Raw genomic sequence first — 17,822 nt, forward strand, 5'->3', positions numbered from 1 at the left:
CCCATGCTCGACTATTATATGGTAGGCTATTTGGAATTGGTATATTTTCTCAACTTAAGCTGGGGATCACGATGGCTAAGTGGGTAATATTATATTATATTATTTGCTGGTAGAGGTAAGTCATTAATTATTATTTGATTATATTATTTGCTGGTAGAGGTAAGTAATTTATTATATTTTAATTATATTATTTGCTGGTAGAGGTAAGTCATTAATTATATTTTGATTTTGTTATTTGCTGGTAGAGGTAAGTCATTATTATTTGATTATATTATTTGCTGGTAGAGGTAAGTCATTAATTATATTTTAATTATATTATTTGCTGGTAGAGGTAAGTCATTAATTATATTTTGATTATATTATTTGCTGATTGGTGTAAGTCATTAATTATTTTTTGATTATATTATTTGCTGGTTGAGGTAAGTCATTAATTATATTTTGATTATATTATTTGCTGGTAGAGGTAAGTCACAAAGTAGTATTGATCGATCTGCTTCTAACGTGCTTTGTACTGGAGATCTAACACTTACTGGTATAGGTAAAATTCCCATGCTTGACCATTATATGGTACGCTATTTGGAATTGGTATATTTTCTCAACTTAAGCTGGGGATCACGATGGCTAAGTGGGTAAGACGCTGGCTCGCTAGTCTGGAGGTCGGGTGTTCGATCCCTGCCGAGAAAGTTTATTTCCGGAGTGCTTCCCCCTTGTCTGTGATGCAGGACGGAGGGCCTGACAAAAACAGCTGTCTAGTCGTTCGGATGGGACAAAAAAACGAGGGTCCGTGTACACATTGGTGTGCACGTAAACGATTCCTTGACAGTTGGAATTCGATATAAGAATAGGCCGTAGTGCCGCTGTCCGGGCAAAATTTCCTCATAGCACACTGTATGGCATATGAACGTCTTCATTAGCCCAGTTCGGAGCAGAACAGTAGGACGTTCAACCCCGTTTCATTTCATTTCATTTCATTTCAACTTCAGCTTATAACTTATTTGGATATGGAATTGTGCAAGTTTATGATGATCAAGGTGAACCTAAAATACTGTGTTCTGATGGTTTTGGTGAGGATACGGCCAAGGTAGTCTGTCGAAGTCTAGGATATGGTGAAAAGGGAAAGATATTTTCGTCTTCAGCCTATAGCTATTTGTTCAACAGTAAGACTGCTGATCTGGATCGATTGAATAAATCTTATAATTGTATTGGAACTGAACACAGATTAAGGGAATGTCCAAATTCTACTAAAGTGTGTGAGAATCCAGCCGAAGTAGCAACTGTTTTTTGTGAATCTTCTTAAAACTCTTCTGGTAAGTTAACCTTTTCAAAGAGGAATTTCGGACCATCGTAGTCCAGGCGACAGAGGACCTGGACTCTAGAATAGAATTCCAGGATTATAATTTCGACATGGACTGAGAAGAGCATTGGTTCTTTCCCAGGTCCTACAGCGCCTTTGGGGCTGAATTGGGCAGTGGGTCTAGTATTACAGACTGCATAAAAATACAATTTTCACTCATATACACAGTAGACTGATACTATTTCGTTTCGTTATATTTGTCTTCACAGCCTTAATCGGTCTGTAAAATTCAAAACATTATCACAGTAATCATGAATCTCATTGGTTGATTCTAAACCACATTGCATATGGGTTTGGCATTATATTGTCTATTTCATGTCACCCATGTCATCTTGAAATAAATTTGAACCATGTTAGTCCGGAAGTGACTATACATATGTTACCTTTCCCTCTATTTTAAAACCTTCTTTGATGTGGACTGCAAGTACAACCTTGTTGGTATTTAAAACAAATATATTGTCACAAATACATTTTTGTGGACTGCCAGAACAACTTTGTGGGCATTTAAAACAAATATATATTATGTCGAATACATTATTGTTATTTTCAGAGGACTTACAAATAACATTCGATGCATTTTCGATCTATATTGTAAAAAATGGTATAAAAGGTACTTTTTGTACGGACCATTGGGATGATAATGCTGCTCGAGTTCTCTGTGGAAATTCTTCAACATATGCTAAGGCCTTAATTAAGGCGACAGATAAGTATTACGCGGATAATAATCCGATGTGGATTTATGATGTTAATTGTACTGGAAAAGAGGAGGAGCTAACATCATGTCAATTAATAACGGATGGTTCTATGTATAGATGTAATTCACCTGATTGGCCGGTTGTTGCCTGTTACAATGATTGTAAGATCATTTTTTTGTATGTATTTAAAAGAAATGAAATGAAATGAAATGAAATGGGGTTTAACGTCCTACTGTTCTGCTCCTATACTGGGCTAATGAAGACGGGGATACGCCATACAGTGTGCTATGAGGGTAATTTTGCCCGGGCAGCGGCAATATTGTATTTAAAAGATTCATTAGCTAATGGGGGGGGGGGGGTCACGGTGGCTAAGTGGGTAGTACGCTGGCTCGCTAGCCTGGAGGTCGGGTGTTCGATCCCTGCATTGACCGAGAAAGTTCATTTAGATTTTCCGGCTTGGTTCCCCCCTTGTCTGTGATGCAGATGGAGGGTCTGACAAGGAAAGCTGTCTAGTCGTTTGGATGGGACGAAAAGCCGATGTCTCGTGTACACATTGGCGAGCACGTAAAAGATCCCTTGACAGTTGGAATTCGATTCGCTCATATCACACTGTATGGCGTATTGACTATGAATTATGTAATAATTGTATCCCGGCATGTATTTTAACTTTTCAGTCGCCATGTGGGAGGAGGGTGGGGCTTCAATAGCACTGTAAAGTTGATATGATTATATAATTTTTTATAAATGAAATGGGGTTTAACGTCCTACTGTTCTGCTGCGACTGGGCTAATGAAAACGGGCTTATGCCTTGCAGTATGGCATGAGAGAATTTTTTCCCGGACAGCTGCGCTACGGCTTACTTTTATATCGAATTCCAACTGCCAAGGTATCTTTTAGGTGCATGCCAATGTGTACACGGGACCTAGGTTGTTTATCGTCCCATTTGAACGACAAGACAGCTGTGCTTGTCAGGCCCTCCGCTTTGCACCACTAATAAAGGGAATCCACGCCAGAAAATCCCGATGAAATGTCACGGCCAACGCCGAGAGCGAAGTATAACTTTTATAGATTAAAGGACAATATTGGTGCCAGTCATTATAACATATGTGACAGAACGGCTTAAACACGTTCCAAATATTATTTTATCACAGAGATCATTGCTACAATAGATGCGTAATCAATGCTTGGACAATCGTAAGTGACGAACGCAAAAGGAAAACACGAGTTATCCCTCTATATAACTGACTGAAGTGACGGGTGATAACAGATACATGGGCGAATTTCTGCTCACTAATAATTCCTTCGAAGACCAAAAGTTGTTGTTTGAGACTGTGAGAGTATATCTGACAATTCCTAAAAAAATTGACTGTCACTAGATAAGAGAACATGAAAGAAAAATAGAAAAAGTCAATGCAGTACCATGTTTTTATAAGTATAGAATGAATGTAAACACGTGATTATGTCTACTAGATCTGTTAACACTGTTCTTATGCGTATTTTGCATACAGGTAGTCCATTGGGCATTGGCTAATTACGCTATTTTATCGAGATTTCGTCTAATAGTTTAGATGCAGCTATGGCGGGTGTGGCGTCAGGCAGGGTAGGCTTACTCTTCTGGACACCTGTTACCACTGTTTTTCGTGTATTTTATACACAGTGAACAGTACATTTGCTGATTATACTATTTTGCCTATACCGTTGTTTTAGGACTTGGAATTTTGTCTAATGGTTTTGATTGTTCGTACTTGGTTTTATTTTATATTATTTCCAAGTTAAAAGTAAATAATATAAAATTTATATCGGCACAGACGTAATATGATATATATTTCAGCGGCTGAATATTCATTATCTGAAGGTGGTACTAACTACGGATATGTTCAGATAAAACAAAATGGTACAACGGGTTATGCATTTGACGCGTTTGAATCTGATGCTGACGTGGTGGCTGTAGCTGCTTGTAATAGTCTTGGTTTTAATGGTGGTCTACTACACGACATGCCCAAATCATACCCTACATATGTCTGGCGCATCATGGCAACTACATGGGATGAACACTTTCCTCGCCTTCAACCATTAAGTGTCAGTCGTTTAACTTCAAAAGACCAGCATCAGTATATCTCTGTTATTTGCTTCGGAACAGGTTAGTAAAGACATATTCATTCAATGACATGTAGTAATGCCCCCGTCAGACCGGGGTAGCGTCCCTACTGCGCTGCAACCGTACGGCGAGCAGAAAATACTTAAGGTCGCGGCAAACATGAACACACCGCAAGCAAATATCCTGAAAAATTACAAACTTGAAGCAAGTCGCGTTCTAACAACTTTCCAGGCCAAATTGCAGAACATTGAACATGTCTTTTTTTAAAAGGCCGTGATTCGGCGATCATTGGCGACCATGTAGACACGGCATGATGTCTGGCTTTTCCACCGAGCTTTTACCACGCTTATGGCGATCTTGACGCGCTCTGTGACCATTTTCCGTCACCGTCGCAGCGCAGTAAGGACGCCATCCCGCTCTGAACTGGAATATACAGATCACAATTCAATGGATTACAATTATGCTCATTACTGAGCGACATTTCCACTAGGCTTCTCTATATAGCCGTTATCAAGCAATGACAGAATATAAAGTATAACCAGACAATATTGGTTAATGCTGACCAAACCGAGACACCATTCTAATTGCCTTGAAGGAAACAGCAAAAGCAGAAGCTAACTAAAGTTAATTGTATATCTAACCATCATTTATATCTATTATATGCCGACGAAGATGTTTCCAGCATGTGATTTATCTGATTCGGATATAAAGAATATTTATACATCTAGAAGTTTTGCCCCTTCGAATTAAAATATTTTGTTTAAAGTTAAAAATCGGGTTATTGAGAACCGATCTGGTTTTATCGTTATTAAATATGAATTATGTAAGAATTAGCTAAAGGGCTGACGGTTCTCGCTATAATAATTCGAAAATAGATCATGTAAAATGAATATATCAAAAATTTCATTCAAATTACTTTCTTCTGGGCGAAGTTATCACAGTTTGTGGCATTGATTATTTATTATGGTAACAACGGTACTTGATATTCGAGACTTGCCTCGCGTCTCAATTTTATAGTTAAATCATTAAATGGGTTAAGCGTTTTAATCTACTTAAATCTGAGCCACCCGCTGGCCCAGAGACTTAATTATGGACTTGTCATGTTAATAAATGTATAAATAATATAACATTTGAAGCCAAAATAAAGACCTACAAAAGACAGATTTAGCTCTTACATGGGGGTTGGATGGCCGAATGGTCAGCATGTGCGTACTGTATCATAAAGCCTGTCATTGAGTCAACTGGTATGGTTTCGAATCTCCGGTTGTACGTAACAAGGAGTAGGGTCGCCTGTCCAACCTCGTGGGTTTTCTCCGGGTCCTCCGGTTTCCTCCCACTGCTAAAGACCCCTATGCGCAAGCGAATTATTGAAATAAAATTAAACCGTATGTTGGTCCCGAAATGACCTAGTTTGTGTCGAGTGGACGTTAAACCCCATTTCTCTCTCTCTCTAGCTCTCACATAATGCATCTTTAAGTTAAAAGAAATTGAAAATATGAAAATTATTTAAAATAAAAATTCATCTACAAAAGGAGACATGATGCCTTGCAACACAAAGTAATTAACCTGATGGGGTTTCTGAAATATTCTACACTAACCCGATGGGGTGTTTCACTGATGTTCTGAATTATCGATTTGTTTTACAGTGAAACTAGCTGGGGGTTTGGGGAATTCTCTGTATTCGGGAAACGTTTTAGAATATAAATACAACAAATACTATGCTGTCTGTGCTGATAATTTTACAATGAGAGAAGGTGATGTGGTTTGTCGACAGCTGGGATATCCTGACGCAGTCAAGGTTAACGACGCCATCTTTCATGATCAGGCGGTACTGGGGATTCACAAGTTTACTTGTCCCGAGGGTGTAAATACAACAGCTGATTGTACATCGATATTTACTGCTAACAGTGATGGATGTGTATCGGGCAAAGCTTCTGTGATTTGTGAAGGTGGTCCAACTACATCTAGTCCAGCTACTCGAACATTAGTCAAGCACCATCTCCCTCGCCTACTACTAGTGCTAGCGGTCAGGAAATACAAGGTTTGTTCATATGTAAATTGATACACAGAGGTTGGATTTAAATATACCATTTAACATTAGGAGGAAGCCGGAGGTCCCAGAAATAACCCACGGGGTTGGACAGGCAACCCTTCTCAATATCATGTTCAAACGGGAAATCGAAGCCAGGTCACACGACTCAATGGCAGACCTTGTGATTTCACGCACACGTGTTAAATCACTAGCCCATCCAGCTCTCCCAGATTTAAAGATACCACTTTTAAAAAAACAAAACCCGACTATCCCGTTAATCAGTATTTAGTATCTATGTCCGATTAGGAGTCACGGTCGCTAAGCGGGTAGGGCGCTGGCTCACTAGCCTGGAGGTCGCGTGTTCGATCCCTGCATTGGCCGAGAAAATTCATCGGGATTTTCCGACGTGGTTTCCCTTTGTCAGTGGTGCAGGACTGCGGGCCCGACAAGGCAACTGTCTGGTCGCTGGGACGAAAAGTCGAGGTCCCATGTATGCATTTACATGCCCGTAAAAGATCCTTTGGCAGTTGGATTTCGATATAAGAGTAGGTTAGCCCAGTCATAGTAGGACGTTAAATCCATTTCATTTCATTTCTACTTGTCTTTAGTTCCAAGCAGCGGCACAGTGGCATTTAACGATGCGAGACTTTGTGGTAACAGTGTAATGATATGAATTACATTTGGAGAGAGACAGAGAGACAGAGAGAGAGACGTTAACCTCCACTCGACACAAACTAGGTCATTTCGGGACTAACATATGGTTCAATTTTATTTCAATAATTTGCTATCGCGGAGGGATCTATTTCTGAGGGAGGAAACCGGAGGATCCGGAGATAACTCACAAGGTTGGACAGGCGACCCTACTCCCCTTGTCCTGTACATCCGGGGAACCGAAACCACGCCAGTTGACTCCATGACAGACCTTATGATACAGCGCCATCTCCCAGCCTCCCGTAGAATACTAGGGCCATCTACATCGCGAATGTGTTGCCATGTTAACGCCATAGTTCAATTCCGTACGGAAAAAGGAATGGATATTTTTTATATTCATATTTAGATTCATCTTTTTTATTTTTTTTATTTCAGCTTCTGTGATAATTATCATTATGTTCCTGGTTCTTTATATCTGAGTCTGAATCAAAATTTATTATTATTCTGTTATTTTCACCTCATTGCAACAATTAAATGAAATTTATTTCTATATAATTATTGTAATTCAGAAATGTCTTATTTATCTTATTTTCACCTCATTGCAACAACTAAATGAAAATTATTTTTATATAATTGTAATTCAGAAATGTCTTATTTATATTATTGTTCTTATAGCAATTCTGGGGGGGTTGATGGCCGAATGGTTAGCACGTGCGGGCTATATTATTGAGTCTGTCATTGAGTCAACTGGTGTGGATTAGACTCCCCGCTTCTACGTGACAAGGAGTAGGGTCGCCTGTATAAACTCGTGGGTTTTCTCCGGGTCCTACGCGCAAGATAACTATTGAAATAAAATTGAACCATGTTAGTCCCGAAACGACGTAGTTTGTGTTGAGTGGACGTTACCCCCCCCCCCTCTCTCTCTCTCTCTCTCTTAAATGTCTTATTTATTTTTGGCGATGGTATCTCGGACCCCATATTGACGGCCGTCATTCTTAGATAGAAATTTTTAAAAAAAGATTTCGCTGCGACAGATTGTCAACCAATAACGCACCCCTAGCTGACAATATTTCACTTAATATCCCAAATTAATTCGCCATTCCCACTCGAATTTTGTAAATATAGCGCAGAAAATAGCTGCCATATCCTAATTAAACGCGATTAAGTCTGTGAACACGCATCTTCAATAGAAGGCTTGATCTCGCCTTAACTACGTACATGTAAAACTCGCGGTCGTTGCTTCAGAAACATGGTGAACACGGTTCTTTTGAACACTTTGTTGCAAGGGGATGGGGTGTCCCTGAAACTTTTGCCCTAGAATATTTTAAGGGCCCTGTGTGGTTCGTTCTAAAAGAGACACCAACATCCGGTGGTCGGGTAGAGTTAAGAGTTTCTCAAAGATATATCAATGTCCGTTTTCCAGGTGGAGCTAGAGACTATCCTCTTCACTACAGTAACCACCTTGTGCTTTGATGAACATATGAAAATAACATAATAGGCATGTGTTTTATTGCCACAGCGAGTAACACAAGTTTGTATCGCCATTTGACAAAGTCTACAAACTAAATGATTTGCGCGACCTCGATGATCTCTTTTGGGCCGAAACCTTCAGGCAAACTTGTGTCAATTTTGAAGTTTAATGTCTTAAGGCACATTAAAAACTGTCGACGGTCTTTGTCAGACCTGTGAAATCCAGCAAACTTGAATTAATTCATAATTGTTTATATACGCGAACGCCCCCCCCCCCCAGCCTCAGTATGCAGTAAGCAAAGCAATACACCATCATTCATCGAATATAACTGACCATTACATCATGTTGGTAATGTCAACGACTCTGGGTAATATTGAATTAGAACTTCAAACCCTTCTTAAGGCCGTTATCCCCTAAGGATGATGTGTTTTACATAGGCTATAACAAGCCTGTTTCCCAACCCCATTATGATATCCTGAATAAAAAAAATGTTTAACAACAAAATCCGTAAGAGCGTGAAAATGTCCACCAAATGATATTACAGGAAGAGCTGCTGGGCTTTATCCCTTAAGATCTGCTCTGGTGAGTCGTTTAGAACGAAATAAAATCAATGAAATGACACGAAGCAAAGTGATACATTTATATTCATTCCAAATAATTTACATAGTTCATTCAGTTTAAGATTACAATATAAAAAAAATGCTAAAATGACGCAATGCCTGTCACAAAATTGAAAAGATCGTGATTTGACTGATATACAAAATACTAATGATAAATATACAATGATCAGCCATGACACAGAAAATTGTAAATTTTAACTGTTTAATGCATCTTCTAGGACTTTTGCTATGTTATATTCTGGTGACAGGGCCTTTATGATTCTTCTGAGGACATTAGGACCACGATTTGCAAGAAGATCCACTAAGTCTCTTGCTGCATCTGCTTCGTATTTGTCTTTAGTTGTCCTTTCGATTCGAGTTTTATCATTCATGTCTATAATGTGGGCTTGATATAATTGCATCATAACGTCGCCAAGGCTCCTTTGAAAATCTTGTACAATACGTTCGGTGTTTGATATCCATACTTTCATATCATCGGCATTCATCACTCCTTTTTGGAAACCTGTAAAACATGATTTCTTTTAATATGATTATTATAACTCCGAGCACTTGCTGATCATCTTATCGACCAAACACTTTAAAAGTAAGTTGTTTCTGACTGCCCAGATAGCTATCTATGGAGGGTGGCGTTCGACCAACACAACTCATATTTTTGAACGTGTGATACGTGTGATCTCTTTTCCTATCAGGATGGATGTTATCTATCTATCTATCTATATCTATCTATCTTGAGGGTTGGATGGCCGAATGATTAGCGTTTTCGCGCTGTATCATAAGGTCTGTCATTGAGACGACAAGGAGAAGGGTCGTCTGTCCAACCTCGTGAATTTTCTCCGGATCCTCCGGTTTCCTTCCACTGCTAAAGACCCCTACGCGCAAGCAAATTATTGAAATAAAATTGGACCATGTGATAGTCCCGAAATGACCTAGGTTGTGTCGAGTGGACGCTAAGCTCTCTCTCTCTCTCTCTCTCTCTCTCTCTAATGCATTACATGTGTATCTCATTGCCGATTTTATCTTCATATATTCGGGTATAATGAGTGACAATGTAGCTAAGTCATTTCCGAACCTGTGTACTCTTTGACTTCCGGGTGGGTACTTTGCTGTACCTTGATTCCTGTTACCGGCCCTCTGTAGCTTGCGACTTCCTCGTGGGCTCTTGGCTGTGTCTGGCTTCTAGTTACCGGACCTGCTCCCGAATCGTCTGAAAATAACCCAAATTACATTGCGTTTGTAAATACGGCACAACACTGCTAACTAATATACCATTATCTTTATTGGTTAAATTATAATAAAGTAATTTCAATCTTTCAAGATCATCATATATCAATATATAAAATCCAACGAAACCGAATTTTCCGTAGACGCAAATCTAAGCAGTTTGGCCATTTTTACATCAAGAGTTGTTTTGGCCCAATAACAGTTTCTTACATTCAGTATCTTGTAAACTGATTAATCTCCAAGTACTAGCTATGTCTAATAATAATGTAGTTACTTGGACATCCGTAGTACAATCTAATTAAAATATAGATCTATATTTCGTTTCGTTTTTTTATACTTTCGATGGCCTACACTACATGTAGATCTAACAAGTTATAGTGGGAGTTCAAGTTCTATGACGTCAGGTACCAAGCAAGCGACATTTGACCCCATTAAGTCAGTCATTCGATTAACCAATTAGCGACCGCCATGTATTTTTTTTTTATCTACTTTTGCTTTGTTTTGATTTCTATTGCCGCTAATGTCTACCCACAATTCCGCGCAAAAAATGTCAAACACTCGATTCGACAGACCATTTGATTGGCTGACCCCTCATTTCAAGCAGAACACAGGTTAAATAACAACGCTTCCAGATCCAAGTGTAGTAAAGACAAGTAAAATCGAAATTTTGAACTATAAAAACGAAACGAAATTGGATCTGTGTTTTAATCAGATTGTCTGTAGTATTATACAACACTATAATATTGCTTTGCAAGTAGCACGACAACAATAGTAACCATTTACGTCTACAAAGATAATATCACACTGTATTAGTCTCTACTACACATTGCTGGCTGAAATGAGACTAGTAATTGATTTATAAGTGGTCAGTTTCATTAATAAATACATCACAAATGCAATATAAACAGCACCACTACTTTTATTGTAAACAACTAAACCTCTGGTTAACCATTCGCCCCCCCCCCACCCACACACACACGATTTAAATACAGTAGTTGTTGATCCAGAGAGAGAGAGAGAGAGAGAGATGGGCTTAAAGTCCACTCGACACAAACTATGTCATTTTGGGACTAACATATGGTTTAATTTTATTTCAATAATTCGCTTGCGTGTAGGGGTCTTTAGCAGTGGGAGGAAACCGGAGGACCCGGAGAAAACCCACGAGGTTCGACAGGCGACCCTACTCCTTGTCACGTACAACCGGGGATTCGAAACCACGCCAGTCGACTCAATGACAGACTTTATGATACAGCGCGCGCACGCTAACCATTCAGCCATCCAACCCCCCTTGTTGATCCATAGACCTTTTGTGTTTATTTTTACACTAACGTGAGATTATGGCCTTGTGGTACATAAAGTAGTGTTCGACCGCCAGAATGATTGAAATCGACAACCTAGTCATCTAACAAACTAAGTAACAGCAGATTTAATAATACATACCTTTTATGTTCTTTACTAACTCCTCATAACCAAGAGATGTTAAATAGTCCATAAAGACATCAAAATGGCCACCTTTGTATTCTTTCAGTGTGTTAATTAGTTCTGATACACAATCTTCTGGCTTTATATCTACTCCTGTCAAAATTCTCTTCAACTGGTGATCTTGCAGGACATTGCGATGTTTTAAATCTCGTGCAATGTTACTTATCTGGCCAGCAAGATGCGTTCGTAGGGTTGGTTCGTGATCATTATACTTTTGTAAGTGGTAAGGCAGATAATCTAAATTTAAGAACAATAATAAGGGATGTAAAAAAAAGGGTAATGACAAAGGCAATGCGAATAATGTTTTAACCCTTGTGCGGACACGTCGCACGAAAAACGTTGTCGGAAACAAGGGGTAATCTAAGACCCCAGACATAAATAGGTTTTTGGACACATAATTTTATTCAAATACGATCAAACTACAGCTTCACATAATGACTGAATAATAATCAATCAGAGTAAAAAAATATTTGAGGAATTAACAGTGATGATATGAATTATAAGGTATTTTTGAAACCATAAAAATCTACAAATAACGTAATTGTTAGGTTCCATGTAGAATCGTCTTTTGATGGGGTTGGTAGGGTACCTAGATTTGTTTTCAGATCTAGATTACTAGAATGACCAACACAATATCATCAGCAAGAACGATTCCAAATACAAAGCTAGCACCGAGTGCAGAATAGATTAGACACCTGTATCCAGCAAAATGTTGAAAGAAAGGGGGAGGTAAACCCCTAGTGTCCGATAATGTAATACTCGTAGTTTCTTGTCAAATGATGAATGTTGCCACTGCCTCACTTCCTTTCTATTTGCAGAATTATATTCGACATTAAGTAGCTGACAAGGTATAAAATTCTCACAAGACAATTATAAACCAGTTCCTCACAAATGTTTATACGCACGAGTGTTAATATCAAAACAATGAATTGCGATATCGTAACTAAAGAGTTTGACGCTTAAATTCACATTTTGAGATAATTATATTTTTTATGAAATCGTATTAAGTGACAGAAATAATTTCTAGTTCTGCTACTATTTCAATGAAAAATCCAAGATTTTGTTTTTAATTTACCTTTGTTCAAGGGTACAGCCATAATGATCCTTTTTCTGCAGAGAGAAAAGTGAGAAGGGTTATTTATATTTGATACTGCAATATACGTAGTATTTCATCACAGGTAAAATCTCAATCTGTTTCATGGAGGTAATGCGAAAACCTTTTTTGAACTCTGAACACGATGGCTGACCTTTATAAGTTCACGTGCATTATAGACCTACATGTGGCGTCACATCATACCGTCTCGATAGCACGTATGCTATGTATATTTGTAGTAAGGCAGAATTGGGGACTTTTACTCATTGTACACCTTCGCGTATTATTTTATGTACCTGGGGCCTGTAGATATATTTGGATTAATGATTGCCAATGGCCCGGGTCACATAATTTTAACATGCCATCATTCACAAAAACAATAATTATTTCTCATCCAATTTCTTTTCATAGCATGTGAAATACATCAACGGTCCGCCCGTTTGTTTTAATGTAAGGCAATTAGATGACGCCCCAAATTTAGAACCCCGAGAGACAAAAACACTTAAAACCCCACTAAACAAAAACCCTTTATCATGAAAAGAAGAGCACTCTTACCTATAAAATATTTCTTCGTGTATAATGGTTTACAATGGCCAATTGCTTGGTATAAGAAGGCTTAAAGGCCTATAATACTATACATGCCATATTAAACGTATTTACTCAGGCCGATTTGAAATTATATTTTAATATCATAAATTTATTATTTTTAATGAAGGCTTACGTTAATAACACAACGTAAATCTGGGAAGTTGTAGGAGACAAATATATTTTATCTTGGAAAAATCATTTTCATTGAGTAAGACAGATGGTCATTATCCAATAAGGAGTGTGGCACTTTGGCATTTTTAAAGTATCATTGAAAGGGTCTATGGGGCTGACATTTCCAGCCTAGGCATCCATCGGAACATTGGCTATTTGGTGTATTAGTTTCAAAGTTGTTATATAGTGTTAAAATTGGACAGTAATCTACAGCCTAGATTAGTCGTTTGAGTCATAAATATCCGTTTTTTGCGACAACTCTCAATAGTTTCTGTTGTCCAAAATACCATAAATCTACGAAATTCAAGCGATTTAGTTTATCGATACTCATTATTTCTATTGAAGTCTGCTAATATATCAAATGTCAAGGTAACAAAAGCATGAGCATGCAAGTTCAGGGCCAACCCACCGATACATTTTAAAACGAATAAAATTCAATAAACTCATTTATTTTACCTCTCTACGGTTGATATTGTAACCGTTAGTTCAACCTGTCAACAGTTTTCAGTTCCGAAGCGTATTCCTAAGTGCCCGTACCGGAAACGTGTACTGCGCGAGCGCACGCAATTTTAACTAAAATCTTTTAAAATTGCATTTTAAATTACAATCTATCTTCGTGAAACGCATAAAATTTAAAATCTCATTTGATTTTAGTTAAAATCTCATTTGATTTTAGTTAAAATCTATTTTAGTGATTTTAGCTTTAGTTTTTGTAAAACAGGACCCAGATATTTACTTAATATTGGTTTTTTTTTTTTCAATTTAAAAAAAAAATGGTTTAGGATTTTAATTTACAGAAGGAAAAAAGTTAATATTGAGGGCTAATTAACTCGCCCCGATGTCTTACCGTTCTGTTATTGTAGCGGCCACCATTTCGTTTTAAAATTATAGGTAAAGGCGATTTAAATGTAATAAGAATATCTTTCAATAAGCAGCTCAGTAGAATAATATAGGGTTGGGGAGGTTCAGGATTTTAATGGTTTAGGAGAAACCTCTTTTTTAAGACACAAAGTTTTAGAAGTGACGTTACATATTATTTATTTCAACATAATTAAAACGTTTACTAGCAACAGTACGGTATTTATTGCACGCGATGTTGACATACCTAATATGTGACGTCACTTTCTAAAAATGGTAACATTTGTGTCTTAAAATAGAGGTTTCTCCTATACTATTAAGCTAGACACCAATCAAAGAATATCATTAGTTAGAATTACTAACAGAGCAGGACCTAGCACTGACCACACATTACAATGTGATGTACAAACAGTGCAGGACCTAGCACTGACCACACATGACAATGTGGTATCAAAATTTGTCTTCTTTCGCCATGCTTCATAGACTGGGTTGTTTTATTTCTCAAATACGACGAGACAATCCGTTCCAGATGCGAGAGGGAGAAAGAAAGAGAAATGGGGATTAACGTCCACTCGCTACAAACCAGGACATTTCGGGACTAAAATTCTATTTCAATTATTCGCTTTATCAGTGGGAGGAAACCGGAGAAAACTAACTAGGTTAGACATGCGTATCCCTATGCCTTGTACGTACAAGCAGCTAATCGAAACCAATCTACTTGACTCCATGTTAGACCATATAATCTACCACGGGTTAACCATTCGGCCACACACCGCACCCCACCCCACCCCACCTTACCCCACGTCAAATTCTAGATGCCACAGTGTTAATAAATAAAGAATAATATTAAATTCTTACTTGACCAAGTAGATTTGAAATGTCGATAACCTTTTGATTCTGTATGATAATACAGGGAAACACTATGAAATATTTCCGCTTCTATTTATATTTAGGTATATTATACTTGGTGGAGATACCTGATGAAATATTTCCATGTCTTTATATTCTAATATAACGATAAATAGAGTAGGACTTAGTATGCCAACATTTTACATAGTTATTTTGAAACTAACATGCGGTTTTCTTTAATGACTGGGAGGTTTGGGTGACCTAAAAAGTTCCATCCCACTGATATTGTAAGGTACAGAATTGTGCTTATTGATTTTTCGAGTATAAACAAACTGTGTATAAATTTATCAATCAGTAAAGTGGCAAAGGCGAAGAGGGCCCGTGAGAGGGTGTGGGGACCGCTGGGACACTTTTTCAGGGGCACGGAGCCCAGAGGGCCCAGATGTATGCCGAGTAATGTTTTAAAAACAAATTAATAAAATAAATACACTGATTGTTGGTGCCTGGCAACACAGATCCTATTTCGTTTCGTTTTTTATAGTTCAAAATTTCGTTTTACTTCTCTTTACTACAATAGGATCTGGAAGGGTTGTTATATAATGTGAGGGATTAGCCAATGAAGCAGTTCGTTACGGCGAGTTCTTGGCGGAACTGTGGGTAAACCAGAATAAACGCCAACGCTTGATTAATTAACTAATGTCTGACGTCATAGGTTCAAACGCCGCTCGTATGATCCCTGATGCGACGCCTACTACAACTGGTCAGATCTTCATGCAGTAAATGCCACCGAAAGTATGAAAAAAACGAAACAAAATATATAGATCTGTATTTTAATCAGATTGGGTGTCTGGTGGCGTGGTTGAGTAGTATAAAGGCACATCAGGATACATGGTACTTCACGGGGTTTACAGTTGAAATGATCACGACGTGACAACTACGTAATTTGAACACCTTGATACAGGTCACATGTATGAGGTTTAGTAATTAAAATTAATTTGTTAAAAACTGAATATAAATCACTTTATATACATTCATGCTACATTAATATGTGCTTGTTGACCCAGTGTCATAAGGTCTGTCATTGAGTTAAGTAGCCTGGTTTCGATTCCATGTACGTGACAGCGAATAGGGTCGCCTGTCAAATCTCCTCGAATTTCTCCGGATCCTCCGGTTTCCTCTCACTGCCAAAGATCGCTATGCGTAAGCGAATTAATGAAATAATATTGAACCATACATTGGTCCCATTTCCCTGCCTCACACCCTTTAAATTATATAAATACATTATGTAAGATTTAGATAAAATTGAAATAAAATGATGTCGCTAGTTTAAAAATAGACAATGATGAATGAAAATTTTAATAAATTCAGTCCATTACTTCATCCTGAGTGAAGTTATTTATTCCTGTTTGAAGTCTTGACAAGACCTGCAATTGACAGATTTAGCTCTTACATAGTGCATATTTAAGAAACAGATGCCTCGTTTGAAACGCATCGTTTAACCGTGAACTATGTATTGTTTAATGGTCGAGAGCGAGACATTAAGTAATATATTGTAACAACATGAGGGCCGTGAGGCCCGAATGTTTTTACAATATATTACGCAATGTCTTAAGCTCGAGACCATTAAACAACTTAAAATACAGACACTTGCACGTGCTTAGCAATGAAATACGTTACTCGAGTTCAATATTTTACCAAGTTACGCTTGGCACATTGCCCGTACGATTATTTGAAATAATGGTACTCCAACATCAAAGGATGACGTCACATCTGTATTTTAAATACGGTTATTAGTTGGTATCTAAGCAACGTTATCTTTTAAACGAGAGCATCGCTAACGCTGCAATATACGTCCACATTCCAACTTTGATTGACATGGTACTTTTTAAAATGAAGAGAGTGAAATATGAAATGGCTGTAATATAATAAGAGGCAAGAAGGCTAGGTGTTGGGTTTGTTTTGCCACATTTACAGACAAAATACTAACAAAAAAGCGGGCGTGACACTGCCCCAGGAGGTTGGGGCAAGAATAAATATGCAAAGTTCCAAGATGATCCATTTAGAATTGCAGCCTGTAGACGGTAAATACAAAAAATGGGTGTGGCTCTGCCCGTGGGGGTTGGATATGGAAACAATATAAATAGGTACCATCCTGTTATTGAAATGACAACATCAATAGTTGCCGTCCTTAGGGTATAAGGAATAAGTATACCAAGTTCCAGGATAATCCATTCAGAATTATGGCCTTTGGGCGCTAAAGGCAAAAATTGGGTGTGGCTCTGCCCCTGGGGTCGGGGCATTCACCAAAATCAATAGTTGACGCCCTTAGGCTATAAGGAATACATATGCCAAGTAACAAGTTGATCCATTCAGAATTCCGGCCTGTAAACGATAAACACAAAAATTGGGCGTGGTTCTGCCCCTGGGGGTCGGGACATGCAGTTGTCGTCCTTGGGCTATAAGGAATACATATCCCAAGTTCAAAGACAATCCATTAAGAATCGTGGCCTGTAGGCAACTCACAGACACAAAGAATAAATGGGCGTGGCTCTGCCCCTGTGGGTTGGGAAATCACCAAAAAACATCAGGGGACATCCTTAGGATAGAAGGAATAGGTATGCAAAGTTGCAAAAGGATCG

General features: G+C 38.2%; 1 long non-coding RNA gene across 2 annotated transcripts; it reads right to left on the minus strand.

Annotated features, from left to right (window-relative positions):
- Positions 1 to 8,970: 8,970 nt before the first annotated feature.
- Positions 8,971 to 15,263, minus strand: LOC130013179 (uncharacterized). 2 transcript variants are annotated; one of them, XR_008788532.1, is made up of 5 exons: positions 15,193 to 15,263; positions 12,700 to 12,734; positions 11,583 to 11,861; positions 9,991 to 10,125; positions 8,971 to 9,423 (listed from the first exon to the last, which is right to left on the minus strand). It is a non-coding gene; the product is annotated as an uncharacterized LOC130013179 (long non-coding RNA). The 2 variants fall into 2 exon arrangements; XR_008788533.1 differs by lacking the exon at positions 12,700 to 12,734 and having other exon boundaries at positions 15,193 to 15,234.
- Between the last annotated feature and the right edge of the window lie 2,559 nt (positions 15,264 to 17,822).

The sequence above is a fragment of the Patella vulgata genome, chromosome 6, assembly GCF_932274485.2.
Source record: "Patella vulgata chromosome 6, xgPatVulg1.2, whole genome shotgun sequence".
Taxonomy (NCBI): Eukaryota; Metazoa; Mollusca; class Gastropoda; family Patellidae; genus Patella; species Patella vulgata.